This window comes from Sabethes cyaneus, chromosome 1, assembly GCF_943734655.1.
Source record: "Sabethes cyaneus chromosome 1, idSabCyanKW18_F2, whole genome shotgun sequence".
In the NCBI taxonomy this organism is placed as follows: domain Eukaryota; kingdom Metazoa; phylum Arthropoda; class Insecta; order Diptera; family Culicidae; genus Sabethes; species Sabethes cyaneus.
In genome coordinates, this window is record NC_071353.1 from 118,352,633 (window position 1) to 118,370,897 (window position 18,265).

Consider the following 18,265-nt stretch of genomic DNA (forward strand, 5'->3'; position numbering starts at 1 on the left):
GACGCTTCCGACGGCGGGTCACCGGCAACACTCGCGACCGTCTCGTTCTGAATGATCTAGTGTTACTATAGATAGTTTTTGTGGTCTTGTTATTGATTAATGTTTTATGGAAGAGTCTCGAATTTCTCGAGTTGGATTAGTTTTTGAGTTTCGCAAAAATTTCTGTTTTATTTGTATGAGAGTCCATATCCCCCTACCACAGGGGTGAGAGGTCTCTAACTATCATAAAATAAATTCAAGACTCAAAAATCTCCTACATGCTAAATTTGGTTCCATTTGCTTGATTAGTACTCAAATTATAAGGAAATTTGTATTTCATTTGTATGGGAGCCCACCCTCTTAAAAGGGAAAGGGGTCGTAATACACCACAGAAAAAAAATTCTGCCATCTAAAACTCTCACATGCCAAATTTGGTTCCATTTGCTTGATTAGTTCTAAAGTTATGAGCAAATTTGTATTTCGTTTGAATGGGAGCCCCCCCCCTCCTAAAAAGGTAAGAAGTCCTAATTCATAATGGGAAAAATGGTTGCCTCCAAAAACACCCACATGCCAAATATGGTTCCATTTGCTTGATTAGTTCTCGAATTATGAGGAAATTTGTATTTCATTTGTGTAGAAGCCCCCCCTCTTGAAGTGAGGAAGGATCCTAATTCACCGTAGAAAATTTTTTTGCCTCCAAAAACCTCCACATGCCGAATTTGGTTCTATTTGCTTGATTAGTTCTCGAGTTATGGGGAAATTTGTATTTCATTTGTATTGGAGCCCCCCCCCTCCCAATGTGGGAAGAGGTCCTAATTCATCACAGAAAAAATTCTTGCCTCCAAAAACACCTACACGCCAAATTTGGTTCCATTTGCTGGATTAGTTCTCGAGTTATGAGGAAATTTGTATTTCGTTTGTATAGGACCCCCCCTCCTAAAGTGGGGAGGGGTCCCAATTCATCATTGAAAAAAAAATTGTCTCCAAAAACACACATATGCCAAATTTGGTTCAATTCGCTTGATTAGTTCTCGAGTTATGAGGAAATTTGTATTTCATTTGTACAGGAGCCCCTCCTCTTAAAGTGGGGAGGGGTCCTAATTCACCATAGAAAATTTTCTTGCTCTCGAAAACCTTCACATGCCAAATTTGGTTGCATTTGCTTGATTAGTTCTCGAGTTATGAGGGAATTTGTATGGAAGCCCCCCCTCTTAAAGGGGAGAGGAGTTATAATTCCTCTTATAAAGAGGGGAGGGGTCTCAATTCACCATAGAATAAATTCTTTTCACCAAAAAAAAACACCCACATGCCAAATTTTGTTCCATTTGCTTGATTAGTTCTCGAGTTAGGAGGAAATTTGTATTTCATTTGTACAGGAGCCCCCCCTCTTAGAGTGGGGAGGGGTCCTAATTCACCGTAGAAAATTTTCTTGCCCTCGAAAACCTTCACATGCCAAATTTGGTTCCATTTGCTTGATTAGTTCTCGAGTTATGAGGAAATTTGTATGGAAGCCCCCCCTCTTAAAGGGGAGAGGAGTTACAATTCCCCTTATAAAGAGGGAGGGGTCTCAATTTACCATAGAATAAATTCTTGTCACCGAAAACACCCACATGCCAAATTTGGTTCTATTTGCTTGATTAGTTCTCGAGTTATGAGGAAATTTGTATTTCATTTGTATAGGAGTCCCCCCCTCCTAAAGTGGGGAGAGGTTCTTATTCATCATAGAAAAAATTCTTGCCTCCAAAAACACCTACATGCCAAATTTGGTTCCATTTGCTGGATTAGCTCTCGAGTTATAAGGAAATTTGTATTTCGTTTGTATAGGAGCCCCCTCCCCCCACTTAAAGTGGGGAGGGGTCCCAATTCATCATAGAAAAAAATTTTGTCTCCAAAAACACACACATGCCAAAGTTGGTTCCATTTGCTTGATTAGTTCTCGAGTTATGAGGAAATTGGTATTTCATTTGTACAGGAGCCCCCCCTCTTAAAGTGAGGAGGGGTCCTAATTCAACATAGAAAATTTTCTTGCCCTCGAAAACTTTCACATGCCAAATTTGGTTCTATTTGCTTGATTAGTTCTCGAGTAATGCAGAAATTTGTGTTTCACTTGTATGGGAGCCCCCCCTCTTAGTGGGGGGAGGGGTCTCTAACCATCACTAAAACCTTTCCTGGCCCCAAAAAGCTCTACATGCAAATTTTCACGCCGATTGGTTCAGTAGTTTTTGATTCTATAAGGAACACAGGACAGACAGACAGACAGACAGACAGAAATCCTTCTTTATAGGTATAGATTTTAAAAATTCATAAATCTTGAATCAAGCATCATTAAAGAAATATGAAAATGTAACAAAGTTTTCTCAACAATCCAGCAAAATTATTATCTGGAAAACAGTTTTTCACAAAATGTTCCGTGGAAGTGAAAAATTCCAAAGCAAACTTAGAAAAACTGTGCTCTACCTTATGGAAAATTTCTGTTTTTTTACCTTTGTTATACTATATAACAAAGGTTTAGAAATTGGTCGAAAAACACGAAATTGATCCGAGGCCCGTAGGGCCGAATCACATATACCAATCGATAGAGCTCGACGAACTGAGCAATGTCTGTGTGTGTGTGTATGTGTGTATGTGTGTATGTGTGTATGTGTGTATGTGCAGCTCATTTTCTATCGCCTGTTTCTCGAAGATGGCTGAACCGATTTGATCGCTTTTACTTTTGTTTGAAAGGTATTATTGTCTAGTATATCACTATTGAATTGCTTTGCGGTCCGACATTTCGTTTAAAAGTTATAAGCAAAAATGTGAAAACTACGTGACACGCGTTTCTCCTTAACTACGCAACCAATTTTAACGATCTTAGTACCAAACGAAAGCTCTTGCTGTTACTAAACTTTCTACCAAGTTTTATTGAAAACGGACAAGCAGTTTAAAAGTTAGCCTTAAAAAACCATTTTTGACAAGGTTCAAATGATCGCCTGTTTCTCAGAGATGGCCAAGCCGATTTATGCGCTATTAGTTTTATTTGGCAGGTAATATAGCCGGATAGATCACTATTGAATGGTTTTGGGATTGGACGTTTAATTTGAAAGTTATGAGCAATCGTATACACCACACCAAAATTAACAATAATTTACAATGATTTTAACCAAGATAATTTACCGAATTTCAATTATTTTAATATCAAACGAGAGGTTTTGACACTACGAATATATATGCAAAATTTCAGAAGAATTGGTTTTACCGGTCAAAAGATATCAATCCTCAAACGCTCGCGCCAACTTTTGCAACACAGTTACTCGCGCGCACAATAACCCAAAACCAAAGAAAAGGTGCGCACTAGAGTTTTGACTAGGAAAACTTGTTTTTAAGTTTATCGAACCTTTGGAAGAGTTTCTTGAAATTGAATGCTCTATCATCTGGTGCAATTTAAATTTGGATTAATCCCCCTAAAAGTGAAAAAAAAAAATTTTTTTTAGTTTTAATATAACACATTCATAAGTTCTGCAAAGTTTTAGAGCCTATTATTACAAGAAATTTTGCTGAAGACTGTAACCTGAGATAGAAGCGAAGACAGAGAAATCTTATTTATTGTTTCTGTATTTGTAAAATCAGTTTTTCTATTTTAGCTCTTTTTGTAATTGTTGTATGACTTTTTCATGTGTTACAAAGTTATACAAATAGTAAAAATACACAACTTTGCTGAAAATAGTATACCTCTATGTTTGCTTGTTTAGGAACTGTAGAAGTTTGATTATAAAAATACCCTGATTTTAACCCCGAATTACTCGACTACCAACTGACGGATACATTTTAAACATTTTACATTTGCTGATAGTTTTGCTACATACAGACATCATTTTTCCATATGAAGTAACGTGAAAAAATTCCAGTTTGGGGCCAATAGCGGTACACCCACGGTTGCCAGTATGCCAGATAAATCTGGATTTTGCCATATTTTTGATTGCGCGCCAGACCAACAGACAAAGCTTAAAACCTTCCAGATATTTGGCACTGTGCCAGATTTTCGATTATCCGTCTTGCAAAAAGGTCATCACTTCTAATTTTGGACAAAATTTTGCATCTACGGTGAGCAAAACGAGCAAGATTTTTTCAGGAAAACGCCTCCCCATCGGACTAATTTAAAACCAGATTTTTGCCAGACACTTTTATTCGTGTTCGCCAGATTTTTGGGAAAACCAGGTGGCAACCTTGGGTACACCTCACATGCTGCTTGCTTCGTTTCTGTGCTCTCGGTTTATGCTGATCTATTTTCCTAACAATTTAAAGTATTATTGCATTGAATAATTCAGACATTTTGCTGAACATTTTTTTGAAGAATATACGTTAGTTAAACTCCGATTGGTAAATATGGCATTCAAAAACCTACACATGTTATTCAGTATACAACAGCGTGAGTAACCGAAGGTTAATAAAAATTGATGAAATTTTTTCAAGAAAACCTTATTGATGCATAGTTATGCATAGTTCAAAAACCTATAAACTAGACCTTTACTACGCAATGTATATGTTAAAGAATAATATTTCTTCTTACAACTTACTTTTACTTGCACTTACCCACATTAGTAACAACTTACTCAGCAATTTCATAAGAAAAAGAACTATCAAAATTTGTAAGTGCTACTATTTTGTTCAAATTTTGTAAGCTTATTCAATTTCCAAAATTTTTATGTAAACCAACGCACAATGCAACGTTAACTAATAGATGAATTATGTTCCGAAGACGTGTCGATTTCTATCTCAAATAGCAAGTAAGACCGTATAACAAAGGTTCCTTTCACCAATAGGTGGATTAAATCAGGTTTTTATTTGACAAACTGGCCAATGTGTGCTTGATAGGGATGAAAATTTCACGATAGTGTTATTTTTTATTTCTGAGTAATGACCAAAAGAGTCGAATTCCTAAAATGTTCATAAACAGGAGTCCCCCTAATAAGGCGGTGAGAAGAGTTTCATTTTAGTCAGTTTATTTGGTAGTTAACAAGTCTATAACGGGCTCTAACAATATGCAAAAACATATCGCCTTATTCGGGGCAATCGTGTACCCCTTTAACAATTTATATGTCCGGACCAAAGTGTGTAGCAGAGCAAGCAAATATTTTCAAATGAAAATGTATGTAAATTTTGTTGGCAATACAGAAAAAATATTATTTGGAAAAATCTCTTACAAAATTTTCCACAGTGATGGAAAACTCCAAAGAAAAATAAAACAAGTATGTCCTGTCTCATGGAAATAATTCGATTTCACCCGTTTAAATATGGTAATGTTTTTTAAAACGTTTTTTTTTTGTGAATGCCTGCAATTTTTTTACGAAATTATTTCATGTTTTTTCAGTGTATATTTTTTCTTATACCTTCGCAACGAACATTTTCTTTTTTCCAAAATTGGTGTTTAAAAAAGTATAGCTAAATTTGCGCTGCTAACAAATTTAGAGGTTAGCGGTTAAAATTTTTGGTTAATTTAGCGGTTAGCGGTTATCGAAACTAACGTTTTGAATTAGCGGTTTAACTGTTAGCGAAGCTAAAATTTCGGTTAGCGGTGCCCACCTCTGGACAATAGTTATCAGACGCGATATGAATGAAAATGGGTAAAGAATCACAAGCATCTAACTGGCACGAATAAATGCCGGATTCAAAAATAAAAGAGTACATATTTCCTTTTAAGAATAACTGCGTTGAAATTTGAAATAATACAACATTCTTTTACCTACGTTTTCGTATGATACTTCAATTTGATCAGATTTTAGTATCCGATTGATGGAGAGGGGGATGGTTGTGCAGTTGTTTGATACGCGTTACTATCAGGACATCCACTTTGTCTAGGTTCAACGACGTATTAAGGGTGAAATTCCATGCAGAAATAAAAAAAAAGTTATTTATACTTGAAATCTTTCATACAAACATTATAGTTTCGTTATCTTTTCCACAAAGTGCTATCCAGTACAGTAAATAAAAACATAGTCCTACGGGCTACAGCCCCCCTGGAAACTAGCGCTGGTTTTGCCAATGTTTAACACTGACAAGTTTTATATTTTTTGTTTTTTTTTTGCAAAATACCAATAAACATAATAAGCTCAGTACACAATCGTCCATTTTTTATTGCTTGGGTTAGCAAATTTTTATTTACATTTTTTATGCTCGCTTTGCCTAGGTAGAAAAATGTATTATTCCAGAACATTGCCGTTATAACTCATGGTTTTGTGTTAAATACATACAACTTCCGTACGAGTATCGGAATGCGTTACCGAATTTCAGCTGACCCTCATACCGGCATAAGTTCTTACTTATACAAAAGAAATGATGATCTGCTGAATTCAGCTCCACAAACCGCATCATAAACGTCTACCGGCTTGAGAAATCGATTTTGTATAAGAATTTACACACGCACACACATAACCACCTACTGAACTGTTATCGATTCCATTGCGATAATTTAGTTTTGATAATTTTAATAACGAAATTTCTACATATCGGTAAATTTTTTTTGAATATGCATATTTATAATTAGCACAAAACCAAAAAAAATCAATGCATTTTTTGGCACAACGGTGTGATTATAGTGTTAGTGATAGCAAAAGAAATTTAGTCAGCAGAATTAACGAAGGTATCGGGCAAAACTTACACAGACGCATACATCTTCGAAATTGACGAATAGACGCTGTATCTAACATGAAGGCGGCGCTACGGGGGTAAATAATGCAGCAACTTATTTCAGATTATGAAAGAATATAGGCATGTCGCTCTGTGTACATTCAATCGTCAGTAAAGTGGCTCAACAAAAACTATATGATAGTTTATTCACGTTTAGTAAAACCACTCGCCAGCAGATAGATCTGATGACGTACTTTTCAAAATCGAGGAGTAACGTATCCAGGTATCCAATGATCTATTGGTGAATAAACGCAAAACTATTGAAACCCATGGGACTCCTCCATTTAGCTGTCCAAAACGGACATATGTGCGAAGAAAAACTTTTTTTAAATAAAATCTCTGTTATTTACTACGTCCTCAGTTAAAACCGTACAGACTGGAAGCTTGTTACCTAAGTTAGTTGTCTTATGCTAACTTTAAAATGGTCTCTGGTTACTATTGTTACTACAGTAATGACCCGATTTTGTCACCCCCATGATGAATTTAGGAGTGACAAAAACGGAGCAGTGACTAAATCGGGTATTTTTTCAATTTTTTATTTTTTTGCAGATAACTTAGAACGAACTACATATACTTCATTCTGATCACTTTTAGGACATATCGCACTTCCTTCTACCTCTCTGTGGACATTTGTCACCTTTTCACAGCACTCCCAAAGGTATGAAAACACGCGTTTTTTAATTGCGCCGAAATGGTTAATTATACTGGTTAACTATGTTCAGAGAAATTTCACAGCGTAAGAAGCTCTTTCTTATGGTATGAACGATTCTTTGATTAACCCCCCTAAAAGTAAGATAGAAAATTTATTTTTCAAGCAGTAAGAGATAGAGCAAAACAATGTTCTACAAAACTTAAACTTAAAGTTTTTTGGCTTATAAATTGGTTAAAACAGTTTTGGAATCATAATGAAGTTTAGAAACTTTTATACTTTTGAACCTTCGCCGATATAAGAGAAAATCAAAAACATCAATTTACAACTATGATTTGGAATGAAAATTTACTCAGAATCTAAATTTGTCTACTTTAAAGAACTGATGGCTGTTTCAATCTGTAAATGGTTTGTTTTGGTTTATTAAGCTCAATCATAAGTTCTCATTGGTTTACTGTTTAAACAGAATAATTAATTATATTTGAAATTTGTAAAATTTTAGAACAACATATTCAAACCTGAGAGAAAGTCGCGAAAACGATCTTCTTTCTCTCATGCTTTGGCTGTTCTTCTTCTTATTATTAAGTTTGCTTTCATTTTCGTGCAAATAAATCAAACTTGTGCTTGAACTCCTCATTTGACATGTAAAGTGTGCATTTTATAAAGACATTAGTATGTGCTGATTGACCCACGGTTAGCTCAGTTTTAGCCTGAACATTAATTTACAATTCAAAAAAACAAGGGCCATTCAGCTCTACTAAATATGTGTTTTTCAAATAAACACCAGCAAGAAACTTATGTGAATTATCAATATTTTTCCAACAATAACGTCTGGCTGCATTTGACAGATCGTACTGGCTGCATTTGACATTAGATTTTTTCCTCTTCGCTGTTCTCTCTCAGATTCAAACAAACATTGTGTTCAATCTAAGTGGTATCCATTTCCAGCGCCTAACGTGTCTTCCTGTACATTCACAAAATATCACATCCAGATGGCAGATGACGTCTTAACTTACCGCTAACGTCTGGAGAAACAACAATGTTGGTAAATTTCGTTAAGTTTGCTGAATAGCAAGCTTCACGACTACATACAAATCCTGCATACGATAGAGATATGGCGATTTTGTTCGCTAGGCAATTTTATGTTCTGGAGGTAATAAATTAACGAACAAAGTACAAAAAAAGCTTTTTTCTAACTTAGTTAAAGTGGCTCCTACCTGTATTTCATCGAATGTAGCTTCGTTTAGCCTACCCTGCAACTGCGCTTGCTGGCACTTCAACGTTGCCAGCGCACTTTGAATTCAATGTGACACGCCGGTACGGTATCGTTTTTCAATATCTGGGCTAAAAAATTAGAGAGAAATATATCTAACTGTTTGATAAAATCTTTGAAAGCGTAGCTGAACTATAAAGAGCTAGTACGGTTTGCCTATTGGCATTTTCCAAAGTTCGAAAATTCCAGCTAAAACCAGAAGGAAATGATGGCAGCGCTGTGTACCAGTCCGTTGCTATTTCAATGTGGTAGTGAGCATAGTGTTACTACCTACTGTCCTATATAGTTGATGTGCCGGTCGTACTCAGCATCATTCGGTCCCAAGCAGTGAAGTAGATCACACGTAAGTTCAAGTCGAGTGTTCCAGAAGAGCAGAGAAAATTGTTGAAAGTGAAAATGTGATTTTCAATCGAAGTTCAATCAACCATACAATGGTTGAAAGTAATCAATATTGTGCTCAGTTGCAAGTGCCGAATAAAACGTGAGTTTGCTCAAAAGTTTCGCCGCAAAAGTGGAAATATAATTTCCAAATGTGGAAAAAATGGCGTTCTAGTTCAACGGTTACTATCACCCACGGAAGCCATCTTGAAAAAATAAGATGGCGGCCGGCCAATCCGCAATGCGGTAGCGAAAAATGGAGAAAAAATCAATGGTAAGTACAGCTTCATCTCAAGCCATTGAGTTTTTATCGGAATGTTTTATTTCAAATATCAAAAACATGAAAATTCCAATTCTACCAATATTCTAATTCATTTATTAATCTCTTTTTACAGATTTAAAGTTATTAGTTGAATATCTATATTCTATACACATGGAATGGAATTTTCTGCATCTCGTAATGCATCCGAGAACGAGGCGTCGATGTATTGATCAGTTTTGGCAAATAATATCGTGGAAAACTGCCTTCTGCTACCAGACACGTAAAGCGTGCCAAGCTGGTATGCGTTTGTCACCAATCTCATCAGGCATACAGGAGGATCCCGGTTTTCATAGTGTCTTAACCCAGCGTCAAAAATGGTAAAAGCAGGGTTACCAGTCAACCGACTTAACCAGCCGTCAACAAGCTTGCGGTCACTTAACTCATCAAAGCTATGCGGTTAGTTTGAGATACTACCATTGTAAGTTCTTTTTAAGTTCTATTTCTATTATTTTTACGACCACTGTAATTTCTCTATATATTTCTATTTACAATTCGTATCCACGAATGAGAGCATCAGTTTGCTTCTCTCTAGGTCGTTTTAGAATATTTGCCAGTTGGCCTTTTGTTTAGAAAATTACGAAATTTAGAAACTACGTTAATGAGAACCAATCACTGAAATTTCGAAGAAATTCTATAGTTTATCCTAGTTTGAGCTAGATACGTATCGTGAGATTATCAAAACGATAGTATAACCTAGTAGTAGTCGCATATAGGCATAACACAAATACGTTCACTCTTTGACAGTCACACGCAATTGCGAAAAAGAAAACAAAATGGCGAATAGCGCCGCGAGCTATGTACGCATGCCGATTGCAATGTTAATTTGTACATCAACCGCTGAAGTTTCTCAATATTTTCTATTTCCTATTCGTATATCCTGGTCACGGCATCATGTGATGTGTTCGAGCAACGAGCAAATCTGCCGCGTTCAAGAGGTATTAATTTTAAAAAAGCACGTGTTGGGCGTGATGGCATGAGATTGAGAGGTTTGGTTTTTTGCACTCCTTTAAAATGTTTTCATGATATTTTTCAACTATGGAATGTGTGGAAGTTACTTGATTCTGTCTATCTTAGTCTTTATAGTTAAAAAAAATCAATGAAAATTACTCATCTATCAAGAGTTCAAATGTTGCAGTTGCAACAAGTAGACTTTCTTGTGGTGTGACGACCAATCAAAAATGAGAAAATATTTCATTAAACTATTTTTTCATATAACAGCAAACGTATTTCGAAACGAGACATTATACTTAAATGATATTTTCTTTGAAGATTCAAAGTACGGTTGATTGATCAGCTCTTTATATAAGAGATTTAAATCTCTTATTACTAGTATTCAAACTAAGTGCAGGTGCAGTCTCTTAAATGAATAATCAGGTTTTTAAAGTTAACTAGTGAGAGGCATTCCTATTTGCGTCAAACCACTGTGATTTCTCTATATATTTCTATTTACAATTCGTATGGAAAGCACAGTATTGCAGAGTTTTCAACGTTTTGTAGAATTATTTCTGCTTCTAAAAATGGTGAAATTATCTCTTAGCAGATCAAAAATCACCTTATACACATCTTATACATAGATAAATTGTATACAACCACCGTAAGTTCTTTTTAAGTTCTATTTCTATTATTTTTACATATCAGTGAGTTCGATACTGCATTCACGAAAGTTTGGTACTAACTGCTGAAATTTCTCAATATTTTCTATTTCCTATTCGTATAAAAAACTAAAGTGCTGTTCTAACCAATAGTTTTTTAAGCAACCACTGAAATTTCTCAATATTTTCTATTTCCTATTCGTATAAAAGGCTAAAACTTGTGTTAGCACAAGATTAGAGTATCTATGAAATCCACTACTGAAATTTCTCAATATTTTCTATTTCCTATTCGTATGAAGGGGGGGGGATGAAAGAAGCATTCCCTTTGGATAATAAAAACTCTCATAAGTATAGTAACAAATCGATGTCTAATGGGAGATGTAGTGATAGTGGTTGGACACTTTTCCTACTACGACTTTGGGTTACGCATAGAACTTGGTTTCTGAACCTAATAAGATCCTATGTTCCCTATCCTATCCTATGAGGGTAGATGTTTATTAAACAGATACGTGACCAACTGCATTCCACGGTAGTTGCACATTGAGTTTATAGCTCATGCAAGAAGAATGAGTTTGCTGATGTCTTCAAAACTAGGTCGTTTTAGAATATTTACGAAAGCAAAAATAGTAACCCAATTACATTGTTTGACGAGAGAAATTCTAAATGACACTTGCGAGTAAGGATTTGTTATCAAGCGACAGTCGTTGAGTCTAATGACCTAGCGGGTCACAGCGAATATACTATCTAGCTTAAAGTTGGGATGAGAAGCTTAAAGTTGAGATATTCTAGAAAGTCACAAATCGATATTTTAAGTCGATACATAGCTATTGTCAATGATTTCCACGATCACTATTAGGTGGCGGATTATCATACCCGCGGTTGTTGTAGCTTCCGCGGTTGCCGTCCAATTTGCCCTGTCCATAACCACGTTGTGGGTGGGCTCCTCTGACAACAAACACTCGCGCTTGTGTTTGGTTGCATTTGTTTGCCATCTGGTTGGCTTCTTGCGTAGGGATTTCTTCATTTATATAAGTTGCTGCGAATTGTAGCGTCAGTTTTTATACATGCTCGCAGATGTCACCACAGATTTGGCTATTATATTATCGGAGTTTAATTTTGAGACGCACTGGATCCTCAGCTGCATTAAAATTTGGGTCTGAGCCCCTGCTATGGCTTGTCGGGCGGTGTCTGTTAGCCTTGTCTCAATGAATTTTAATACAGTTTGTTCTGCCACCTCCTTTTGTGCGGTGGTTGCTTCTATATACTCGTTATCTGTGTCATTGGATAGTGCAACGTTCGTATGCGTTTTTCGATGCCATTTAAATTGTCTGGGCTGCCACCATGAAGATTCATGAGGCTTGTCCCGAGTTTAATATCAACTTTAGGCATTTTGTGTAGTTGTATTTATTGATGTTAGTTGACTCATTATTTTATTTGTTTCAATTGACGCTTGATTTCGGGTGGAGTACATATAGTACACCTCTTTCTGCATTGTACATACTACATTATAATACTCTTTCTTGCGTAGTAGAACGGTGAGCGTCGCTTTTGCGTCTCTATTCTCCTACGCCCGGCGTGCCACCGATATTCAGAGTTTACAGTGAATCACTGTAATTTCTCTATATATTTCTATTTACAATTCGTATGACGAACGTACAAAATATCTTAAAAATATCTTCGTATGACGAACGTACAAAAGACACTAATCACTGAAATTTCGGATATGTTTTAGAAATTCGTTTTTTGACAGTAAACAGCGAGCTTACTGTATCTTTCCTGTATTAATTGATTTGAAGAAAATGAATCAACGTAACTTCATCTGGCTGCTAATACTGAATCTTAGATTTTGAATCTCTTCTACGTAACACTTTTTATATAGTTTCATTTAATGCTAGGCCAGCGATAGAAACATAAAGAACAGCCATTTTAATTTCGGATATGTTTTAGAAATTCGTTTTTTGCAAAAAGAAAATGATTCCAGAGTCCAACAAACTGTAATTTCTTTCAAATTCTATTTCAATTTTTTTGCGAAACAGTCGCTATATGTTTATTTGTCACTAGGTGAAATTTAGACACGATCAGACTGCGATGTTCAATACTCTCATTCGAGAGTCGAATCTCAGACACCTAAAGAATTCTTTAGCAACAGAAGTATCTAATAATAGACTTCTTTGATTAGACGGACAGGTCAGATTGACCGTTCATTCTGGTAGCGTTTTTATATTGCCAAAAATGTTGCTCTACATTCTTAGTATATAACTATTGTATCGTTAACATCCTATGTCCCTAATAGTTTCTTTATGCCAGAACGTAATAGCAAATATGAATTGGTTTTAACTATCTAACCTGATGCGTTGGATGTGAGATTGTTTTTTTGAATGCAGCTTCTCCTAGATGGTGTCGATGGGCATCGTAGTATACGATGGGCAGTAAAAATATACAAACAAAACTTTTGAATCGTGATATTATCACTACGGAATATTATTTTTGCTATAGGTTACTGCAATAACGTGAAGGAAACGTCGTAACTCCACTTTTAATGTTGAGTTAAGTAAGCATAATAGGTGTCTCAAAAAGCACACTAAATATTAAAAGGTGCACCAAACCTAAAAACCAACGCACTGCAATTTCACAATATTACAATATGCATTACAAATTTGAGAAAATAGGCTGAAGCTTGTAAAATGTCTTGCAATTATTTAAATTTTCAAAAATTTAACGTCATAATTGAATTTATTTGATTTAGAAACAATTGAGATTAACACAAAAACGTTCACTCTTTGACAGTCACACGCAATTGCGAAGACAACTAAAGCGTCTATTTAAAAAAAAAACTTGACTTAAGTTTGATTAGTTTCCGTGCCACGGCGAAAAAATTTGGAAGCGTGATATTATCACTACGGAATATTATTTTTGCCATGGCTTAGATTTCACCTGGAAAGTCGTCATCATATGACCAAAGGTCGCATGAGTGAAGAAACGTTAAGTTTTGTTTAAATGTGAAAGTTCTTATAGAACGCCAATCATGGGGATTTCTCAATATTTTCTATTTCCTATTCGTTGTTTTGGGGTAAAAATGTAATAATGACCGGTTTTATAGGAGCACTGGCTCCTGTGAGTTGAGATTTTGTTAAAAACACATCTACACAAAGAAAAAAAAATTATTCACGCTGGTCTTTACTTTTATGATTTTACTAAAAGTCGTCATCATATGACCAAAGGTCGCATGAGTGCCAACAGTAACAATCACTGTGAATTCTTTTTAAGTTCTATTTCTATTATTTTTAGCAAAGAAATAATAAAATTAATTTTGTGTTTTTCTGAACACTACGAACAACTGATTTTTACAACAACCACTATAATTTCGGATATGTTTTAGAAATTCGTTTTTTGCGAACTCCTAAGTCGTGAATTTTTCTTGCGAGAGTTGTGATAATTAACAGCACAATCAGGATAACGTTTGAACGTTCTCCCTCCTCTCCAAAAACAGAAATTCAGCTAATCTCGATCACGAAACAATGGATTATTCTGCGGTACAAATCGTGTGTAATATAGCAGTGGTAAGCAACACTCAGCGTGGACTATTTCGAACCGTGATATTATCACTACGGAATATTATTTTTACCTAATCCTAGATTTTACGCGAAAAGTCGTCATCATATGACCAAAGGTCGCATGAGTGCCAGAAAAAGCAATCACTGTAAGTTCTTTTTAAGTTCTATTTCTATTATTTTTACCAAAAACAAGATATATCGAGTTTGCCGATGTCTTCAAAACTAGGTCGTTTTAGAATATTTACGAAAGCAAGATCGAAAATGCCAACCAATGTACTTTCGGATATGTTTTAGAAATTCGTTTTTTGCGATTTATTGTGTTGCGTACACTGCAAAATATTACCGTTGCTTAATCTTAGATTTCGCTTAGAAAGTCGTCATCATATGACCAAAGGTCGCATGAGTGCCACGAACCACTCTGGGTTCTTTTTAAGTTCTATTTCTATTATTTTTTTTGTTTTTCAAAACCACTCTGTGTTTGATAATCTCTTCAAAACTAGGTCGTTTTAGAATATTTAGTGACCGGTTGCCAAATAAGGCTAGAGCGGTGAGGAAAGAAAAACAGCAAGTTACACAACTCACGGAGTGTGTAGTGTTGCCGTCACATTACGTAGCTCAGCTGGTTTAAAGCGGAAAATATTATTTGTTTAGTGTAATGCTAAATAAGTATGTTTAGACGAATTATTACAGTTTTGCAAATAAAATACTGTTTGCAAGTCTATGAATCAGCAACTTATGGGTTTATAGATGTTATGGGTTCAAAAGCTGGTAGATAAATGAACGTCTATCATCAACCACTGCATTTTCGGATATGTTTTAGAAATTCGTTTTTTGCGACAAGATTTTGGAAACCCAATCAAAAGTTGAAGGTCAAGGTCAGGTCTCTTGTCAACCTAAGTTTTTCTTTAAGTTTATTGTTCGTAGCTTTCCACTTTCATCATTAGTTTATTATCTGTTGCCAACAAATGCTGAGAAAAAAACGCCAGTTCTTAAGATAGCGGAACCTTTCGAAAGTACCAACTTAAACAATCACTGTAAGTTCTTTTTAAGTTCTATTTCTATTATTTTTGCCGAAAAATAAAGTATCAACGACGGGAATGGTTTGAGGAGCTATTAATTGTTCTCACCATTGCACAAGTATACAAATTGAGCAGTTCATAAGTTGAGCCGGCAGATTCACGACAACCACTTTGATTTCGGATATGTTTTAGAAATTCGTTTTTTGCCAGCAAGGGATAGATATTGATCACTTGCTGAGTCTGTATCATCAACACACTGCAATTTCTTTCAAATTCTATTTCAATTTTTTTGCGAAAAATATGTAGGTTTACACAATATTCGAAATCGCTTGCAAAAGAATGACTTCGTAGCGTGATATTATCACTACGGAATATTATTTTTCGCGGCTGAAGGTATGTTTAATCATGGTGTCGCAATAATGACACTAGTGTCTAGATTCCAAACAATCACTGTAAATTCTTTTTAAGTTCTATTTCTATTATTTTTGTGGAAAAAACAAATAAATCGAGTTTGCTGATGTCTTCAAAACTAGGTCGTTTTAGAATATTTACGACTGTAAAAGAAAAAAGTTCTACAACCACTTTAATTTCGGATATGTTTTAGAAATTCGTTTTTTGCAAATAAAGCACAGTTAAATTTCGCTGGTTGGGCCTTTAATACTTGGGCTTCGTTTTAATTGGGCCTTCGCTAGTTGGCCCAACTAAAAAAACTGGATTTCAAAATTGGTTGTCATATTTGAACTGACAAGCAGACGTCAATTCTTTCAAAAGGGTGAGCAAAAGTGTACCAATTTGTAATTCGCGATAATTTTCAGGTGGCCCAACTAGCGAATCACTTTCACTAGTTGGACCGAGGTGATGGTCCAACCAGCGAAATACGACTGTATTGAGTTTCTTCTGTCTTTATCTGTATAGTTGTATACAAATCGTCAACGCACTGTAATTTCTTTCAAATTCTATTTCAATTTTTTTGCGAAAAAGTAAATTTCCTTACAATCGTTAATTCTTCGCAGCTTTGAAAAAGTCAGACATCTTTTGAGAGTGCTCCTGTAACTCGTAAGAAGACACCCCATCTCACAGTAACCCCAGCAGCATTCTAGGCAATAAATGCTTTGCAACGTGATATTATCACTACGGAATATTATTTTTAACATTGTTATCTTGTAAACCGTCGAACAAGTTATCGATGATCATAAAAGTGTATTGAGTTCAAAGTAGGGTCGAAGTGAGCCTTACTTTTGTTTGCGGTGTAGGTTGGTAATAGCCTTAATTAACCTACATTAGCTAATAGTTTTTGGATCGTGATATTATCACTACGGAATATTATTTTTGTTTGATACTTAGGTTTTCGTAAAAAGTCGTCATCATATGACCAAAGGTCGCATGAGTGCCACCCGAGATGAGTAGGTCGAAAAAGAGTCGACAACTCTGCTTGCGCTTAGTAGCTATTTCGAGTGGTTTTCTATCATAGGTCTTTGATTTATAGGTTGTTATACCTTTCAATCAACTAGCACGAAAGTAGAGCTAATAGTCGGTTGATCTACGGGAGTTGAAGCAGATTAAATTCACAAGTCACTGTAATTTCTTTCAAATTCTATTTCAATTTTTTTGCGAGGCTATGTAGATTTAAACACATAGCTTTGCTGTTCAAAAAAATCTATTAACGATAGATCGAAAGATGTTTTACTTTAAAAAACAACAAATCAAATAATTTAAAAGAAATAACAATTCAAATTGGGAATAAAGAAGACATACGACTTACAATTTGCAAATTAACTTGCAAAAGAATCTATTTCGCTGCATAAAATCACTGTTTATTGCTAAAGCATTCAGTTCGACATCTTATGACCAAAGGTCGCATGAGTGCATAGATTAAGAGGAATGGCAATGGAAAGTGGGAAAAAAGGAGACATACGACTTACAATTTGCAAATTAACTTGCATAAGAATCTCGGCCACGGCTTCGTAGAGTGGTCTATTGTAATGTAAATATGATATGTGATTATATTGTTTTGTAAATACATGTTTTGTTATATAGTCAAGATTTATTTACCAAGTAATGGCGATGGCTCTTCCTCCAAGATATTGCTCCGCTGCCTCGATATGTGTGAGTGTTCCTTTGCGAGTGGTTAAGATTACTACTCTGGTGATGCTCGGCAGTTTCTTCGCAGCGTACATTGGCAGCTATCGGATCGAACCGTAATTCGCCAGTGGTGCGTGCCCATACGCAGCTGAAGTAAACACGCGCAAGCAGCGTTTAGTCACATTCTCATTGCTGCGGGCAGCGACGGTTTACTTCGCATCGTAAATGCACAAACAGCACATCACACACAAGCGGTCGTAAGCCACTCGTTGGTATCGGTGGTTTACTGTGTCCTGTATATTTACAGTACACGGAGAGTACGCATAATTGCTAAAGCATTCGGAGAAAGTCTACAGTAATTAAAAATGGGAATAAAGAAGACATACGACTTACAATTTGCAAATTAACTTGCAAAAGTTTATTTCGCTGATCAAAATGCAAAGTAAATAGTAGACAAATTTGGAAATAAAGAAGACATACGACTTACAATTTGCAAATTAACTTGCAGAAAAATTATTCTGCTGCATGGCATTATTACGGATGCCGTAGCATGAAAGTATTGATGATTGCTAAAGATTTCGATGAAAGTCGTCATCATATGACCAAAGGTCGCATGAGTGCCAATCGAAATAATCAATCACTGTAAGTTCTTTTTAAGTTCTATTTCTATTATTTTTATGAAAATAAAGCTTCGATCAGTATAACAGAAAGGTCACTGTTTTAAATACTTTCAGCAGTTCGATTTGGAAAG